This window comes from Pelophylax lessonae, assembly GCF_965119305.1.
Source record: "Pelophylax lessonae genome assembly, chromosome: 2".
Classification (NCBI taxonomy): Eukaryota; Metazoa; Chordata; class Amphibia; order Anura; family Ranidae; genus Pelophylax; species Pelophylax lessonae.
The window spans coordinates 54,747,763-54,763,893 of record NC_138769.1 but is presented as its reverse complement, the minus strand read 5'-3'; positions in this window follow the sequence as shown (position 1 = coordinate 54,763,893).

Sequence of the window (16,131 nt, the reverse complement as noted above, 5' to 3'; positions counted from 1 at the left end):
ACTTCACCGCCAGTTCCCTACTGTGTATGTGCGAAGCGTGCTGCGCTTTGTGAATGGCCCGGCGGCAGGGGTAAGGAGGAGGGGGGGGAACTTTCGGATGACTTTACCGCGGTGAACTCAGCCGGAAGTGGGAGCGGGCTCTTGTCAAAACCAGGTACCTGCACCCCCTGAAAGGTGCTAAATGGAGACTAGGAGGGGGGAAGAGGCAAATAGGCGGAGACTCCCCTTTTGGGTGGAGCTCCACTTCCATGCCTCTGGCAGAGATACCTATGAAGATTACAAAATTACAATACAATTTATGAAAACCTGGCTTACTTTCACTCCTAAATATAAAGCACTGTTATTAGATGACTCCACCCCAGACATGTGTTACTGCTTGCTTGCTGGGAGCCAGGGGATAGGGGAGTAGACTTCCTAATACTAACATTTCCCTTACCTACCTAACTTTTCTCCCTTTTCTTTTTTCTTTTCTTTTCTTTTTGTAGAGTTAGAGCCTTGGGTCTTGGACTCCCTTTCTTTCCTTATTTTTCTTCTCCTTAGTTTGACATATTTTTTCCTTCCTTGCCCCCATTAAAATAATATGGATTCATATTGTGGCTATCTCCAGTCTCGTTATCCAGACACTATCATCAGACAGCATAACCAGGTCTCTGACCTCCAATACAATTGAAGAATATATGTACCCAATGTAGCACCCTCCTAGGTAGGTGCTAGTGAGAGAGTATAGTTTTTGGCTCTGTCTGCCTATCAGAGAAGCAGCAGGGAAATCTATATTGCTTTATGTCTACCAGAGAGCAGGATCCCTGAGTTAGGTTTGCTCAGTGTGTGATTCATTGGGTCTAAATAGTGTTTTCACCCTAGTCCAATAAGGAGGCATGTTGGACAGTGGAAGAAAACCTGGCCAATGAGTACACAGGCTTTGATACAGTCCCAGTGATTGGTAGAAACTGGCTGTCTCGGTGCATTATGGGATACTGTATAAAAGCCAGGAGCACATGTGCTGCAGGGTCTATGGCTGGTGAGCAGAGTCCTGGAGGGAGGCTGGCTGCTGCCTCCTCCTCTGTAGCAGTGGCACATGGTCACAGGCAGTCGGCCTGGGGACCAGAGGAAAGGAACTGAGCCTAGAGGTCCAGAAGAACTGACTGGAGGGGTAGAGACACTGGAGACCCTCAGAAAACAGTATCATGCAGGGGATCGTGTCTAGGGGCCTGACCTGAGGGGGGCAACTCCGGTGTAGGATAGTCAGAGGACGGGTGTCATCTATGGAGTGAAAGAAGATACTAGGCAGGTATCCCGAAGATAATCTACCTAACTAAGTCATCTGAGCAGAGACTTAACCTAAATTCATCTAGTGGCAAGGTGAATCTGCAGCCTGGCTGCATCTTAAGATAGGAGTCCTCATTTATTGTGAATAGTTCAATTTGGAGTATTCCCTTCTCCCATCCTTTTTTAAAATAAAACACCAAAAACAACTATATACCCCTGGATCGATCATTGACTGGGCAAAAGAAGTAAAGTGTTATTCTGTGAATGCCAATGTGAATAACAATGTTGCTAACAGTAACTCAGGGGGAGCCCGAAGGTGTGTTATCCATCAGTCCTCAAGGGGGCAGTGCTACACCAACATTTCATATTCCTGATATGTGCCTGCTGCACCATGTACAGTACTTGTATGAAAAAGTCTCCTGTTCTCTTTGTATTTCTTTCTTTGTGTGAAATCCCTGGTGTTCCTGCCAATCCCTATGCTTTCCTATCAAAAATTGAGCACACTAGGCATGGTCAGTTCTCTAGCTGTGCTGAGAACTCAGCCTGCTCTAATCCAATGATCCAACTTGTCCTGACACACCCCCCTCTCCGCACAGCCATTCACTGTGAAGACCATAGTGCTGTTCCTCCTCCCCCAGCTCTCTGAGCTCCTTATGCAGCTGAGAGCAGAGGGCATGTGATCACTTATAATGAAAGGGGGAGAAAGGTATTTATAATGTTTTTTATATGTAAATGAAAATGTTTTGCTTTAATTTAAGCAGTACAACGTGGTTAAGGACTTGCCCTCCAGCATGCTGACTTGACAGTAAAGAAGAAACATTGCGCATTGATAGTCATTCCCCCCGTAAGCATGTGCACAGTGTTAGGCTGACTAAGATCAGAAAAGATTTGGGTACTTATGCTAGTGTTTTTTTTTATAAATATATTTAATGATTTGCCTAATAATTACATAGCAGAATTAAATGGTATTTTTATTATCTGCTAGAGGATTAGCTTTGCAATTACTAAGACCTGAATGCACCAAAACTCCTTTGCTGTCTTTTGATTTATTTAACCGCTTGCCGACCAGTCAAGTTGACTGTACTGCGGCAAAGTGGCTCGTTCCCGTCCAGCGACGTAGACCTACGTCGCTGGACTCCTCCCCTTGTGGGCGGCGCGCGCCCGGCGCCGGAGGCTCGCTCCCGTGTATTTAGTCACAGCGGGAGTTGGGCCAGGGGAGGAGCGGCGGTGATCACCGCTGTTCCCCGATCGTCGGGGAATCGAGTCTGGAGATCCGCCCGCTTGTGTAAACAAAGCGGGCGGATCTTCTAAGTGACAGGCAGGGTCAGATTGCAGGGTTCAGCATAGCTGAACCTGCGATCTGTCCCTTTGTCACTCAGTCACCTCCCCCCCACACGTTAGTAAGCACCAGGCATACATTAACCCCTCCCTCTCCAATAAAATTAACCCCTTCCCTGCCCGTGTCATTTTTACAGTAACAGTGCATATGTATAGCACTCATTACTGTAGTAATGTCACTGGTACCCCCAAAAGTGTCAAAAATGTCAGTCAAGGGTCCGATCTGTCCGCTGCAATGTCGCAGTCCCGCAAAAAAAAATCGCAGATCGCCGCCGTTACTCGTTAAAAAAAAAACACCAAAAATGACAGAAATCTTTCCCTTAGTTAGTAAATGCAATAACTTTTGCGCAAACCAATCAAAATACGCTTATTGTGATTTTTTTTTACCAAACATAGGTAGCAGAAAACAAATTGGCCAAAAATGTAAAAAAATTTAGATTTTTACATTTTTTGGGGGGGAATTTCATATAAAAAAATGTGAAAAATATTGTTATTTTTTAAAAAATTTACGCACTTTTTTGTTTATAGCGCAAAAAGTAAAAATCGCACAGGTGATCAAATACCAACAAAAGAAAGCTCTGTTTGTGGGGAAAAAAGGACGTAAATTTCGTTTGAGGACGGCGTCGCACGACCGCGCAATCGTCAGTTAACCACTTAAGCCCCGGAGGATTTTCCTGCTAAAAGACCAGGGGGTATTTTGCGATTCGGCACTGCGTGACTTTAACGGACAATTGCGCGGTCGTGCGACGCTGTACCTAAACGAATTTGACGTCCTTTTTTTCCCACAAACAGAGCTTTCTTTTGGTGGTATTTGATCACCTGTGCGATTTTTTGATCACACGCTATAAACAAAAAAAGAGCGACAATTTTGCAAAAATAGCAATATTTTTCACATTTTTTTATATGAAATTCCCCAAAAAAAAAAAGTAAAAATCAAAATTTTTTAACATTTTTGGCCAATTTGTTTTATCCTACCTATGTTTGGTAAAAAAAATCGCAAAAAGCGTATTCTGATTGGTTTGCGCAAAAGTTATCGCGTTTACTAACAAAGGGAAATATTTTTGTCATTTTTGTTGTTTTTTTTTTTAACGCGTAATGGCGGCGATCTGCGATTTTTTTTGCGGTACTGCGACATTGCGGCGGACAGATCGGACCCTTGACTGACATTTTTGACACTTTTGGGGTTACCAGTGACATTTCTACAGTAATCAGTGCTATACATATGCACTGTTACTGTAAAAATACACTGGCAGTGAAGGGGTTAACTTTATTTGGGAGGGAGGGGCTGTGTGTGTCCCTAGGGGCGTGCTTTCTACTGTGATTGGCTGTGGCTCTAGCTGTAAGGACACTGATCAACGGATCTACATAGTAGATCCATGTAATCAGTGTCTTTACAGCGAGGAGAATGACAGGCAGCTTGTTTACACAAGCTGCCTGACATTCTCCCTCTCCCCCGACGATCGCCGAGTGGCCGGCGGACATCGGGTCCGCTGGTCACACTCGCGGGGGGGTGCGTGACCGCGCGGGAGCGGGAGCGCGCCTCCGCGGGCGCGCGCTCGCTCCCCAGACCCTCCCAGGCTAGTGACGTTAATTAACGTCACTCTGCCTGGCAGGGGCTGACCGCCGCAGTAAATCTACTTGCGGCGGTCGGCAAGCAGTTAAAGTCGCACAGTGCCGAATCGCAAAAAGTGGCCTGGACGTAAGACAGCAAAATCCTCCGGTGGTAAAGTGGTTAATAGATGTCGCTGTTGCATTTTGCATCGTTTTTCTACCGGACTGTGGAGCCAAACATCATTTTCTTTCCCTTTTTCCACAATGTTTGTGATAGAATTTGCACAAGATTTCGATTTGGTCTTAAGAAGATTTTCCCCTACAAGTGGTCTCCTCTTCTAAAGGCCCCAACAAGCCTCTCCATTTTTCCGTGAAGATTAATTTAGACTTTCTATTTCAGGGCTGCGTCCTCCAGGCCTTGTGATCCGCGCTCCTTTTGAAGAAAAAAAAAAAAAATGGGTAAAACCAGCAAAGGGGCAGCTGTGTCCTGAGTCCTCAGAACAGAGGCTCTCACATCGTATGAGAATGGCTAATCTGTCCGGCAAACAGTGTTGGTGGAGACGGGTAATCCATCTACAAGTCTGTCCGTACGATGAATGTGTCAATTTACCACAGGCCCACCGCTTGTTTGGAACATTTGGCGAGTGAGGCTTTTCTCACAAGAACCTCACACATGCCTCTTTCCTTTTCAGATGTTGTTCAGAATTAAGTAGTTTTAGGAGAAATAAATTGGATTCCTCCATCATAATACAAGAAAAACAAACTGCTGTATACAGTGGGCGGTGGGGAAGACGAATGAGGTAATCGTACATGACTTCATTATCATACAGTGATATAGCAACCAATACTTCTCAATAATAGTTTTTAAATGAACTTGTATTGTATCTAAAACTTAAGCCGTGCCTGAGAGATGCCTGGTAGTGCCTTTGTTAGCTAGAAAGACCATTTTGTGTCCCTCTCAGATCTAGTTTCATATACTGATGTAGCACCCTCCTATGTAGGTGCTAGGCAAAGTATATATGTGACCCTGTTCTGCTTATCAGCAGAGTTGTATAAAGTACTCGAAACCCATACTTGAGTAAAAGTACAAGTGCTCGATCAAAAAGTGACTTGAGTAGAAGTGGAAGTGCTTGATCAAAAAGTGACTTGAGTAGAAGTGCTAAAGTATTTAACATTTTTTGTACTTAAGTATCGCAAGTAGTTTTTAAAAAAATTTTGTTACTCAAGTACTGAAAGTAAAAGTACCAGTAGTTTTGAAAAAGAATTGCTACTCCAGTACTGAAAGTAAAAGTACAAGTACTGTGTTATGTAGTTATTAAAGAAAGAAGTCAAAAGTTTTAACATCATATTGTTTTTTATTATTTCAAATGCAGCTTTTATTTATACATACAGTAGCTTTTATTTTCGTATGCGCTGATAAAACACATGTTTTGAGCTTCATGAAACCTGCCATCTACTGTTCTGGCAGTGGTAATTTTTATAATAGTAACGAGTAACTATGCAGCACAAAAAAAAAAATATCGGAGTAGAAATATTGAAATCATTGAAAAAATGTAGTGAAGTAAAAGTGGAAGTAGGAGAAAAAAATTATACTCTAGGAAAGTACAGATACCGCCTTTCGGTACTTAAGTACAGTAGTGAAGTAGTTCTACTTAGTTACTATACATCTCTGCTTATCAGGAGGGTCTGATCTGTTAGTTAGCCTGTCACATGCTTCCAGGTGTGACCTGTTGAGCCTGGGTATTCTCCCCACTGTATCCTATGAGGGACCTTGTTGGACAGTGGAGGAAACCTAGCCAATAGCACACCAGGGTTTATGACTGTCCCCAGGGCTGCTGTTAGAAATCACGGACTACTTGGCAGGGCCTCCCCCCCCCCCCCCCCGAAAATATTAAAGATATATTTAGCTAAAATTACAACAAAATCACTATTAGCAGACACAAATTCAACAAAACTCAAATAATTCCTGCTAAATCTGAAAGAAAAAAACTATGTTAATAAACAAAAATGAAGATGAGATGAAAAAAATATACAGGCTGGGCAGTTGGAGCTCTGGGATCAGAGAGACAGAGAGAGAGAGAAACAAAGTTACAAATAAACTCAGGAGCAGAGGTAACATTAGAGCCAGTGCTGGGAGGGGGGCCCACACAGGGAGGGGGATTAGTGAAGGGACAACTGTCTCTTTCTCAGCAGATAGAAGCTGATAGCAAGGAGAGGGACAGATCAGATTCAGGTGCTGGAGGAAGATTTCTGTATTTGTCATCCATCACTAATCCCCCTCTCTGTGTGGGCCCCCCTGTGTGCTTGGGCCCCCTACAAGAGGGCTGGTGGTCCCCCCCCCTATCAGCGGCCCTGACTGTCCCAGTGGGTGGGCATTGCTTCAATGCATCCTGGGATTGGGAATAAATCCGGAGGGGGCATGTGACAGGGTGTCTTTGGGCGGGAAGCCAGGTCCCAGGAGGAGGTGGATGGCTGTCACTCCTCCTGTTGCTGAGGAAGGTGGTCCAGGCAGTCGGCCTAGGAACCAGGGGATGAGCTGTGCTGTAGAGGATCCATTGTGTGCTGACCAAGTGGAGCTGCTGGGCAGAAGACTTCAGGAAAAACAGTGTCGTGAGTACTCAAGCATCTGCCCAGGGGTCTGCCTAAGAGAGGGGACCACTCCAGAGAGGTCAAGGGGATCAAGGAGCCAGCTAACCAGTGTTACAGTAAAGGGGGTGCCAGGTTGTAAAGCCCTGAAGATTAGGGGTTAAAGGGGGTGTCAGGAAGGGCCCTGAAGTTGCTCAGCAGTGCAGTCTATTATTAAAGCCAGCTACCTCATGAAAGGAGTGCCTTAGGAACTCTTTCACAGTCAAAGGTGAAATACAGTAAGCGGCCTAGCTCAACCAGCGTTACCAGCGTCAGTCAGCATTTTTTGTACAGTCCCTGGCTTTTTGTTCATAGTTCAGTTATTGGAGTATCCCACTCATCCCTTCTCCTATCCAAGTTACAAATAAAAACACAAAAACCAAAGAAACTGGACTGGTCCTTGTCTGAGGTAAAAACACTAGGAAATATGTCAGAATGGTCTACTGTTGCTAATGGTAACCCAAGGGAACCCACACACAGCAGCTCCCATGGGAGTAATGCTACACTATTTACATAGTTACATAGTAGGTAAGCTTGAATAAAGACGATGGTCCATCCAGTTCAACCGGGGTCAGTGTACGTGTGTCAGTGCCTAGAATCATTTCCCATATCCCTGTACGTTGTGTTCTTTAGGATGCACGTCCAAGAGTCTTTTGAAAATATCAATACTCCCCACTGACACCACTAATTGTGGAAGAGAGTTCCACATCCTTATCGCCCCGACAGTGAAAAACTCCCTATGCAGCTTAACCACTTGCCGACCGCCCGCCCTAGCTATACTACGGCAAGCTGGCTCAGCTGCGCGAATCGCCCCCATTAGCCAGCAGGAAAGCTGAATCATGGGGCTGGTGCCCGCGATTGCCGCTGGGCACCTGTGATCACTCCCGGGGGAGAGAAAACGATGGTCTGCTGTTGTAATCACAGCAGACCATTGTTCTCTCAGGAATCAGCACAGAGTGCATGTGATCCTCCTATTTAGGATCACAGGTCTCTGTGTTGATTCCACAAGCCCATCCCCCTCACAGTTAGAAAACACCCCCTAGGCTCACACTTAACACTTTGATCGCCCCTGAGTTAACCCCTTCCCTTCCAGTGTCATTATTACAGTGACAGTGCATATTTTTAGCACTGGTTTCTGTAGTAATGTCACTGGTCCCCCCAAAAAGTAAAAAATGTCAGTTAGGGGTCCGATCTGTCAACCACACCATGTTAAAAAAAAAATAAAAAAAATAAAAATTACATAAATCTTTTCCCTAGTTTTTAGACGCAATAACTTTTGCGCAAAACAATCAATCTACACTTATTGAGATTTTTTTTACCAAAAAGATGCAGCAGAATACATATTGGCCTAAAATGGTGAAAAAATTAGATTTTTACATTTTTTTTATTGGGAATGTTATATAGAATTTGAAATATATATATATATATATATATATATATATATATATATATATATATATATATATATATATATATATATATTTTTGGAATTGTGGCTCTTTTTTTGTTTATAGCGCAAAAAATAAAAATAGCAGAGGTGATCAAATACCACCAAAAGAAATCTCTATTTGTGGGTAAAAAAGAAAATCTATTTTTTTTTTGGGTACAGCGTCGCACGACCGCACAATTGTCAGTTAAAAGAATCGCAAAAAATAGCCTGGTCATTAAGGGGGGTAAAACCTTCCAGTCCTTAAGTGGTTAAAGCAGTGTTCCAGCTGGGGGAAAAAAAAAATTAAAATTCAGCAACTACAAATACTGTAGCTGCTGACTATTACTATATACACACGTACCAGTCCAGGGAGCCCGCAATGCTGGCACCCCAGCCTATTTTTGGATCTGGTGCCGAGTGCTGCCGCCGCCATTCGTTCTAAGGGAAACTGGCAATGAAGCCTTTCGGCTTCACAGCCGGTTCCCTACTTCGCATGCGTTGCAGAACTACAAGTCCCATGAGGCATTGCAAGGCTGCCAGTTACAAGCATGACTCCCAAAGGCGTGATGAGACTTGTAGTTTCGCAACAGTTGGAGGGCCACAGGTTGAGCAACCATCTGTACAATATACAGCCAAAAGTATGCTGCCAGCCGTCCAAATTACTACGGGGTATCCAAACCCAAAAACTAAAATATATTGCAGTTCGCCAGTCCTGTAATGGCTGCGTTAGTTTACTTTTTTAATGAATAAGAACATTTTCATCAAGCAAAGGAAGTATCTGTTGATCCTGATAAAATGCAATGTCCCCTTCAAAAAGACACCAAAAACAATCCTATCTTTCATTTGTGAACTACTTATCCCAACATCCCCCACCCCATGGACAAGAGATGATAAAAAAAAAGCCACAGTCTATGTGATAACCACGACTGCCTCAATAGATAAGGTGGAGGAATTAGTGTAGCCACAATCAGACAGAAAGTGCATTATTTTTAGGATTTTGTAGTCAAAATAAAGATGAAAAGCCTAAAAAGAAAACCTAAGGATGGGTTCACATATATATGTTTCCTGTGTGACAGGTCTACGCAAGCACAGCAGCTGGTTCATTTGCATTGGTTGGTCTCCTAAACTTTTCCCAAAATACTCCCGCAGGGCAGCCACATGGAACCGCATGGTGCTCCTGCACCAGGTGGTTGTGTGCATCCAAAAACATGCTAAATATACAGATGCATGAGGGTGCCATTAAGAATTATTGCATATCTGCATAAGAACAGTGCATTTTGGCTGCATGTGCCTGCGGGTGCAGGAAGGCGTGAGATTTACATACGCTCCCACACCCACAATAGTATGCACCTTGCCTAATGCAGCCACAACTGCTATATATAATGTTATATAATATATATGTTAGATTCTCATTGAAAGGTAATGTTAGTCCTACAACATACAAAGGCATTTGGGCTGTGTGCTTCCACCAATGTGACAACAGATTGGTAAAGGGCCTTTTCTGTTCCAACATAACTGTGCCCATGAGTTTGATGTGGAGGAACTTACGTGGCCTACACAAAGCTCTGACTTCAACCCTATTGAACAGCTTTGGGATCCTTTCAGGATGTCAAAAGAGAGCTGACATTGCTGACTTAGAGTATTTCTTTCAGATAAAGTATGTACTTCTGCTCTAGGTAGGTCTACTAAACTATCCCACATTGCGTACCAGCTCTGCTTTTCCAGCCATATGCAGTAATAACAAATAGGATCCAACAAGCTGCACTTCCGATAAATCATCATTGTCATTGTAGAAAAGCCACAAAAAAAGCAAAGAAAAGTCACTGTGGGAGCAGAGCAGGGAAAAAGGTCAACGCATTTCACGCTATCTAGCGCTTACTCATGAGTCATAAGTGCGAAATGGGTTGACCTTTTCCCCTGCTCATACAGTATCTTTTTTGCTGTTTTATGGCTTTGCTGCACTTACAATAAAGCAGATGATTTATTAGAATGGCAGCTTGTTGGATCCTATTTGCTACTACTGCAGAGCTACCATTATTGACTTGAAGGGCTCCTATCAAAAGTCCAAAAGAACTATACAGATAAAACGCAAGCACCCCAATCTATAACTATCCTTTTTAGTAAGGTGCACACTGAAGGGACTTTTCACATTATAAACAACAGAACATTTCCCAGCAAACTTACTAACTAGCCTGCAACAAAACCAAATTAGCCCTGCCTATCAGTTGATGTTAAAACTAAGGTTTTAGTTGCACAAATTTGCAAATATATGTGAAAGTCACAGTGCCTCACCATGACTCCTCTGCATACTGCGGTCCTAATTCTAGTGTTTGGAAAGTCTCCAAATTGGAGCACATGTTGCAGTGGATAAATTAATGGCAGGCTTGCCTGGAGGTAGTTCAATTCTTGAAAAGTCACAGGATGCCAAAAGAGACCTGTCATTGCCTACTTGAAATAGTCCTTCCAGATAAAGAGGGAGCTGACATTTGAAGGGATCCTATCAAGCAAAGAGAGAGTTGCCATTACTAACTTAAAAACATACTATTAGGATTCAAAAAGAGAGCTGACATTGATGATTTGAAGAAACACTGTTAGATAAAGTAGGAACTGCCACTGTTGACTTGAAGGGATCCTATAAGGATGCAAAAAGAGAGCTTACATCGCTGACTTGAAGTAGTCCTTTCAGATAATGAATTAGCTGCCATTGTTGACTTGAAGATATTTTACAGTGGCGGCCGATGCTCCATGGGCCGGGGGGGGGGGGTGGGGGGTGGGGACGACAGACGGACCGCACCATACCCCCCCCCCCGGACCACACAGGCCGTGCACCATACCCACAGGGGACAGGACACAGGGGACAGGGCCCCCCCCGCTCACTCACCCTGCCTGGATATCTGCAGCAGCAGGCGGTGGCGGCTTTGGCTTCTTCCTCCTGTCTTTTGTGTCTCCTCCCTCCTCCTCTATGCCCAATGGCATGGCTTCTTCTTTCGGCCAATCGGGAAACGGGTCTCAAGACCCACTTCCTGATTGGCCAGGAGGAGGATCCGTGTGACAATAGCGAATTTTCATTTGCTATTGTCACACAACTGGGTGGGTTCGGGGCGCAGTGCTCTGCTCCCCGAGCCTACCCTTTTTTATAGCCTATTAGAGACACTGGCTCTAATTACATGGCTAAAAAAAAAAAAGGAAAGCCCCATTGAAGTCCATGCGTCTTACAGCCCGCATGTAGATTAGGGGGCCAGACACATGGATAGGGGGGGCGGCACCCCTGCGCCCCCAATGCACCAGCCGCCACTGGTATTTTATCAGACAAAGAGGCCGCTTCCATTGCTGAGTTCAAGGGATCCTAACAGAAAAAAAGAAAGCTGCCATTGCCATGCTCTGGGGCTGCCTTTTTTGTTCTTGCCATCCATGGCCTAGTGAGTCATTGACCTTATACTTTAAATCAGTCAGTGAAGTCAGAACTCCTATTCCAACTCTGGAACTTGTACTTTTACATACACGTCAGCAGTTTTTCCCTCCAGGATCAGTTCCCTTTGAAACAATCTCATGTGTATTCCCTTTTCAATGTAACTAATACATATGAAGGAATTCAACCTTTATTTGCTATAATGTTTAACTTGGGACTGAAAACCAGTATGTATGTATCTTTTTTTTTAAGTGGATGAATAAAGCAATCAAAATAATTATCAGCCTTTAATCATTTGGACAATATCCAGAATCTTCCTCCCTCCAGAAATCCAAGCAATGTTTAGTCAGCAAGAAATAAATTCTAAAGGACATTTAATGCTTTTTGTAGACATTATCCAGTGTACAATGGGATTCCAAGAGCAGCAGCGATCTCTCTCTCTTTGAGAGGCTGATGACACACGTCTTTGTTCAGTGTGTGGCTCTCAAGAGTTACCGACTAAGCCCTAGTCTTTGTTCTTATCAAATAACATGCAATGTACACACAAGACAACGTCTGCGCCGCTGAAATTTCATCTCAAGGGTGGTGAGTATATAGCTGATAAATGTCACCGGAGGGGCAGATGTGATCATCCTTTGCCATGCAATGGTTAGAATGAGAGATGGACCTGAAGCTTTAAATGGACAGCAAATAAAGCCTAATTATCAAGCTTACACTTTTAAGCAGAACAGCAACAGTTTTTTATCTTTTGGAAAAGTTTGAATTATAAGTTCACCTTTTTTCAAAATATAGCCCCTAATCAAGGGGCTCCAGTTGGTATAAAAATATATATACTGTATATATAGAACACTATATGGTGGAATCCCCTACTTGCCAGTTAAAGATAAACCCTACAAAAATGCAGAAAAACATTATAGAAAATATCCATCCCCACCTGGGGACAAGATATAATGTAGGGCTTTAAGTGTCCTCTAAAGGACAAATGGCGCATATATATTGTTGTTAACATAAAAAATAGAATTTATTTTGTATTACATGAAAACTAATATGCATCAGTTAAAGTGGATGTAAACCCTTTCCTACAACCAGTAAAGTGAACAGCCTCAGATGATACATAGAGATGAAACAAATCTCCCTACATAAGTTTTACATATATATCTGCTGTCTTCAGCTTGCTATATTCTTTAGAAAGTGAACACCATGTGTGACTTGCCTGCTCTTCGATAGTCCATGTTTTATATGTTAGTTAATTATGGCTGCAGAATTCGAGTCTAATTTCAATACTTGAGAGTACCAGTGTGTACATGCTATGACAGATTGCTCTTGGTAATTTTGTAGCATATTCGGTGTTTATTCTTCATCTACTGTTGTTTTTACTTTTGTATTTGAAATTTATAAAAACTCAATAAAAATTGTCAATTATATATATATATATATAAAAAATAAAAAAGAAAGTGACAATTGTGTTAAAATGTTTACTTACTCTTTCAGCAGTGGGTATGGAGTGTTGTCATACATTGTGTAACAGCTGATTGGAGGAAAGGCACACACCCCCTCCACATAGGGAGAGGAAGAAAGAAACTTGCAGAGCTGTACTGTGAATAGATCAGCTCTCTGCTAAACTATTTATAGCAACCTCCCTGACACAAATTTTCAGCTGCTTTTATCTCCAGTGACAGAGAACTTGTCAGAAGATACCATGCTGATAAAAGAGGAACAGAGCAGAATTTTATGATACACTTTCTTTTATGATGTTTCATTATTTGGGTGTTCTTTAACGCTGCACATTTGTATGTTTATTTCATATGTATCACGTGGTATGTCAGGGAGTCACATGACTGGGCTCTCCACACACCTTTATTTCACCCATTCATTATATTGATTAGCTACATTTGGAAAGAACATCACCATGATTTATATGTGAGTAGATTACCATTTTTTATGGTTGAATCTCTTTTTATTGGTTTATATTAGTTATGAAGTTAAACCATAGCACAACTCTGTATACAAACAAGATTATGTAGGCATATCTCAGAAACCATAGGCTAATCATTAGAACTCACATACTGATGTTTAACTATGTAGTATGAAGCAGAACTGATGGTGAGGAGAGCAAGTCCTGCACGCAGGAGACACTATACTTTGTATTGGGATCGCCACACCAACAGACAGCCTCGATTCTGAAGAGATGAGATTGTATTCCCATGCCCAACCATATTGATATCTGGTAAGCGGCTTACACACACACCTTGGGTGAAGCTGCATGGGGAGTGAGTAGCTGTATTATTAATCAACTCACGTATATATCTGTCTATCTGGTAAGAAGAACAGCTTGTCGGTGGTGGGGATCGTTTCACGTGGTGGTCATACACAATTTATCGAGTTACAGGAATCACAATTCGTTTCAAGTCACTTCAAAGTTTATTCATTTGCACGTTGTCACAAGAGAATGGACTTTTGATTTTTTCACCATATTTACAATTGTATGCATTGTTTATATATTTGTGGAATTTAAGTTTAGCGCACCAACCTTTCTTTACATTTATATCACATATATATCTTGGTAGCAGCTTTACGCACGTTTATCAGCGCACCTTTATTTATTTTTTCATTTTTTTTAACTATGTAGTATGGACATAAAATGAATGTCAAAGAGGGCTGGGCTATAAACATAACTGTAGATTTTATAGAAGCATTGATGAGTCGTCGGACGACCCTTGTAAAGAACTTATTTTTTTCCAGCCAGCCGTGAGCCGCGTGTAAACTTTTTTTTTTTAAGTTTCACTTCCTAACTTCCTAGTTCCTGTTTGAGTGCAGCATAGCGAGGAACAATAACAAACTACCATTTAAAATGTAAAATGCTGAGTAAGAGTCAGTGTGTGTGATAAAGTCTTGAAATTTTGGATTGGGTTTACACACTCTTCCAGACAACTTGTGGGACTTGCGAGTCTGCATGTCGCTGTCAAATTTTTGTTGTAGCTGTGTGTTACATCCATTTTTTGAAGTGACAATTGGCACAGCAGCATATGAATGTGCTTGGGGTCCTGAAGTGATCATAGGCACATGGGCAGCGGCAGTACAGTATGATTCAGGGGATGGCGGTTCCTTACATAGGTTTTACCATCGGAATGGACAACATAGCTGTTTGGTTGGCAGGCCTTTCCATGAACCGTGGCCAGTTTGTCAAACCCATGGGTTGTCTCCATCCTTACCACCGGCCCAGGCTCCAGAGGGGAAAGGTGTCTGGCAGATTTGTCATGGCTTACCTTTCCTTTTTAACTTGAGTGTAAATAAAGCAGCCTGAACATAAGTCTCAACTCGTGGCAGGAGCTGCGATGGGACCATAGGAATCAGAGTCCTGGTTTGCCGTGATAGTAAACGTTGTGACGGAGAAGGTATGCCATCCCTAGGTGTGTTACGGAGGTTGAGTGAGGCTGCATAAACCTCAGAACCATCATGTACACATTTCTCCAGGAGATGCTTGACCAATCTTACACTACGCTCTTCAAGACCATTGGATGTAGGGTAATTGGGACTGCTAGTGACATACTGAAAATCCCATTGGTCAGAAAAGTTCTTGAATTATCTGTTTAAAAATGATGTTGCATTGTCAGTCATAAATTAATAGGGAATTCCATGTGTGGAGAATATTGGCTTTAATGTCCTGATCACTGTGTTATTGGAAGTGTTTGGGAGGACTTCAAATTCCCACCAGCCAGAGTATGAATCTACCAAGACCAGGTAATCCTTGTTTCACCACTCAAATATGTCAGCTGCTGTGATAGACCATGGTCTGTCAGGTATTTGGTGAAGAGTTAAAGGTTCTCTCATCTGGTGCTGTCATAGAGCATTACATGGAGCACATCTGGAAACTTCTCTTTAAATGTCAGTGTATATAGTGGGCCAAAACATGGTTTCACGTGCCCTTCGCTTAGTGAAATGAATGCCAGGATGACCTTGGTGGAGCTGTGTCAAGTAGTTTTTCTGGAGAGAGTAAGGGATTGCATATCTCTGACCACTCAGGATTAATCCATCATCCACTGTCAATTCATCCCTCATAGAGTAACAATTAGGCATAATAGGGTTTATTTACTAAAGGCAAATCCACTGTGCACTACAAGTGGACTGCAAGTGCACTTGGAAATGCAGTTGCTGTAGATCTGAGGGGGACATGCAAAGAAAAAAAAAAAAAACAGAATTTTTGCTTGCACATGATTGGATGTTAGAAATCAGCAGAGCTTCCCCTCATTTCAGATCTTGCCCTCAGATCTAGAGCAATTGTACTTCTAAGTGCAATTGCAGTGCACTTGTATTGCACAGTGACTTGCCTTTAGTAAATCAACCCCAATGTGTTTAGTAAAGGGAGAGGAGCGGGAAGACCCCCAGAATGGGAAAGAGCAAAGGAGAGGAAGAGAGGTTTTGAAAGTGAAGGCGTTAAGGAGAAAAAGAGGGGAAAGCCAGTAATGAGATAATACTATTATAACCGAAGTGCAAATTGACAAGTCCTTTTTTT